The sequence below is a fragment of the Lycium ferocissimum genome, chromosome 7 (genome assembly GCF_029784015.1).
Source record: "Lycium ferocissimum isolate CSIRO_LF1 chromosome 7, AGI_CSIRO_Lferr_CH_V1, whole genome shotgun sequence".
Lineage (NCBI taxonomy): Eukaryota > Viridiplantae > Streptophyta > Magnoliopsida > Solanales > Solanaceae > Lycium > Lycium ferocissimum.
In genome coordinates this window covers 35,362,013-35,366,220 of record NC_081348.1, presented here as the reverse complement: position 1 = coordinate 35,366,220, position 4,208 = coordinate 35,362,013, and the positions used below count along the sequence as shown (strand labels likewise).

General features: G+C 37.2%; 2 pseudogenes; one reads left to right on the top strand and one right to left on the bottom strand.

The window, feature by feature from the left end:
• The first annotated feature begins 1,276 nt into the window (after window positions 1–1,276).
• Window positions 1,277–2,625, top strand: LOC132062769 (probable rRNA-processing protein EBP2 homolog; annotated as a pseudogene).
• Window positions 2,626–2,827: 202 nt separating this feature from the next.
• LOC132062768 (vacuolar iron transporter homolog 4-like) lies at window positions 2,828–3,787 on the bottom strand (annotated as a pseudogene).
• Window positions 3,788–4,208: the final 421 nt, after the last annotated feature.

Below are 4,208 nucleotides of genomic sequence, written 5' to 3'. Positions count from 1 at the left end.
CATTTTGTTTTAAGTCCTTCAATGAACTCAGATATAACAGATTTTTCATCACAACGACGAACTATAATTACTCGTTATAATCTATTTAGGATTATGGAGCATAAGAAGGCTGCAGAATTCAAATAAGGCAAATGGTACCATCTCTCATTTCAGTGTAAGGACAAGAGACTTGCCATCAATTTATGTCCTGAAGTTGAGGGGGTCAGCAAAGCTAGTCTCGGCTGATACCAGCTAATTTACCTAGCTTGCTTGTCTCACTTAGAAGTAAAATTTGAATTGAAAAGAAATTATATTTAATTTGAATTGAAGAAATATTTTTAAAAAAGATATCTCAAAATATCATAACTATATGGTTATAATATTTTTGTGTTATTCAAAAGCTATTCACTAACCACAATAAGTAGTAGTTAAAATATTGTTATAGCAATTAAATTTAATGTGGTCAAGAAAATAATTATTACGACTAATTTCCTTAAATATTTCGAATAGTAGTTGTATTTAATACTAAAACTCTAGAACCTTGTCCAAGAGGTGAAGAGTTTGTCTCTCCATCTCTTTCGAATTCTTCAATTTGTTGTAAGTTCTCTATCCCTTATTTTTCGGATGATTTTTGGTGGGTGAAATTAAGGAAACCGTAATTATTGTGTGTTTTCTTTTCGTGATTTTTACTGCTTAATTGCATTGTAATTTAGCTTCTCTCGTGATAATAGCTGGAAACAGAGATCTTTGCAAATTTGGAGTGAAACAAAGAAAAGCTATGGATTTGTTAACAGCTTGTTTGGATGGTTGTTAAGCTATGGGCTTGTTAGCAGCTTGTTTGGATGGTTGTTACTTGTGGTACTGATGAATATGACGTTTGGATAAATGGTATCTTTTCGGTCGTTACCAGTGGCGGATCTAAAATTTTCACTGAGGGGGTTCGAAAAATAAAAATGTAGTGACTGAGATTTGAACTTGGAACCTCAAGGTGAATTTTGAACACCCTAAATCACTGAACCAACCTCTTCTCTCGTTTTTTAGGGTGTTCAAAATTCATATATGTACATAAAAAATGAAAAAATACCTTATCTATACGGTATAATTTTTTGCCGAGGGTGTTCGGGTGAACACCCTCGGCGGGCCCTAGATCCGCCCCTAGTCGTTACATAATGTCACACAACAATCTAAAGAATAAACTTATAATATTATAAAGATAAATAGGGTAATTGGTATAGTTATTACAAACATGTAGGATAAAAGATAAAATCAAAGGCAAAATGGGAAGGGGGGAAAAAAAAGATAACAATGCGGTCACACCAAATTGATCGTTACATAATGATGGATTTCACGTTACGATTCAATAAAATTTAGGTAACAATCAAAACAAACATTGTATTTAAAGTAACAATACAATACAATACCATAGGTAACAACAGAAAAAGAGTTGTATTGTTAGTGTCCAGTTCCTGGGTTGGAAGTTGTAAATTTCAAACATGTAAGTAGCTTTTAGCGGCTAGACAATGGGCTTCTTCAAATTATACCCTTTTCATAAATAAGAATAGTTTTACTTTTGTACTTGACCTTCGTTGACCCTCATCCTTTCTTAGAGCTTCACATAGAATATGTAGCTCAAACAGATAGAGTTAGTTAATATTTCTAATACTATCTTTTTCGTTTCTCATCAGGAAGCGAGAGTGTATGATGGTTAGGGATTACGAGCCAGAAACGGAATCTGAAGAAGAAGATCAGCAGGTTGTAAAGTTGGCTGAACCTTCAAATAATGCTGTATATAACTGGGATGGTTTATTAGACAAGCTGAGAGATATCGGTAGGCCTGATGGTTTGGATTGGAGTCACAGGCTTAACATCGACAAGGAGGAGCAAGATGAGGGGGATGTGAATGATGACTATGCAAGGGAGCTCTATTTCTTCATGCAGGGATTGGAGTGTGTACGCCGAGCCTATCCCAACTTTCAGTCAAAGGGTGAACATTTTCTGAGACCTGATGATTATAATGGGGAAATGGTGAAGCCTGATTCTTACATGGAGAAAGCTAAGTGCAGACTCTTGGCCTGCACGAGGAAGATTCAGGAGGATGCAGAGAGGAGGAGCCAGATAGAACAAGAAAATGGCCAAGGAAGTACAAACACAAAAGACGAACGAAAGGGCTAAGCAGAAGAAGCAGGAGATTGAGTTTGTTAAAAAGTGGAGGAAGCAAATTGGCTTCAATAGAGAGGCTGCTGGTGGCCTAGATTTGGCTTTTGATGAAGATGGGACTAAACCCTTAAATAAGAAGAGACCTGGTGTATCTCCCAGAGATTGTTCAGGGGGGAAGGCGACATTTGGTAAGGGGCCAGACGAAAAGAGGAAAAGCAGGGAATTCAGGGACTCCAAGTTTGGATTTGGTGGGAGAAAAGGTTTGAAAAAGCAGAATACCGCTGAAACTACCAACGATTTCAGAGGATTCCACAAGGGTGAATATCTTGCAAATAAGAACCGCACCGAGTGATGATTCTGACTGTTACTTTCTCTTCTTTGTTTTAGTAGACTGAACTTATTCCTTTTGATTGAGACATTTTACCTATCAAACAGAATGAATTATTGTCTCTTGTCGTTAAGATGTTTGCAAATTGATGCCAATTTTGCCCGGCTTTGAAATTGAATCATGTCTTAGCTTGTCTTCTTTGTTTGACCATACATACAATATAGAACCTCTCCGTTCGATAGGAGTCTGTTTTCAATGTCAATCTTTTTTTTCGGTATGCGAAAATTCATACTTCTCTCGAATGGAGAGGAATAGATATAGAAGATTCATGTAAACGTCCTCAATTTTATTCGGGATAGGCATAGTTAATTGATTTAGCTTCAATGCAATGGCTAGATTATGACAGTTGATGATGCCTAGTTGCCTACCATATCATGAATAAGTAAAAGGTTGTGTGTCATAGCTAATGTTTTCAGAAATAAGATTGACAAATTGAGATCTTCTCTTTCATTCTTAAGCCTTTCCTCCGGGATCATTACACAAAAGGAAATTGCAACATCAATTTCTTAAGAAGATGATACTAAACTAGGACAAAGAACAGGAACATACAGTCCACATCACATTTCCAAGCCCATAGAGCCTATCAACTTAGTAAGACCAAAGGTAATGGCCATAGCCATCCAGCCACCAATTAGAACTCTGGCACAAGATTTCATCATAGGACTTTTACCCAAGAAAGCACCAATTCCTCCAAATGCTAACAATGCCAAGCTCACTGAAGCCACAATCACAGCCAGCCTCACCTTATGATTAGCTACAAATGCAGCAGCAAGAATAGGCACAATGGCACCCAATGAAAATGCAATAGCCGAGGCTACGGCTGCCTGAAATGGATTTGGCAGTTGTTCCTTGTCACCTTCATCACGTCCTTTGTTCTGTTCTCCTGTTGTTTATCTCTCTTCATTTGAGCTCTCTCTATGTCTAGTTGAGAGTACACCGAGACAAACTCTCCTATGGCCATGCTACAAGCACCAGCAATAAGCCCTGCAAAGCGAGTAAGTACCATGGTTTTTACGTCTTTTTGGATAGCTCCAACACCCATCATCAAGGATGCAATTGAAACTAATCCATCGTTGGCTCCTAAAATAGAGGCTCGAACCCACTGTGCTCTTTGGGAGTAGTCAAAATCCTCTTCAAGGGCCTGATTTTTGTCACCATAGTCTTTAGGAATGGTAATTTGGACTTGGTTTTGAGCAGCCATGAAGAAAGTTGTAACTTTTGAGAAATTGTCAGCTAAAGGAGGATGATTTTCTTTTTCTTTCAAGATGGGTGTTTAATGAAGAATTGGTCTTTGTCATTTATAGAGTAGGGTGAACAAAAAGTAATCAATCTAGCCAAAGCTGGTGCCATAAAAAATTGTGTAGTGTGGTGAGCACAAGGCAGTTTTTGCTTTATTGCTGCTAGAATCTTGCATTTATTCACCCCCTCCATATCCCTAAATTTGTACAATATATGTGCTCTTTCATCTGTTCCATTAAACATGGAGTATTATGTACTGTCAACTCCAAAAATATTGGTGTGTGTAATTTCTTTAAAGAAAATGTATCAATCTTACTATTTTCTGTTCTTTCCACAGAGGGATTTCAGAAATGGATATGTCCTCTATTAACATGGTCAATGCATCTTGGAATGCTTTTACTATTTAACTATAGAGCCTTTACTACAACGTATTCAATTGAATTTT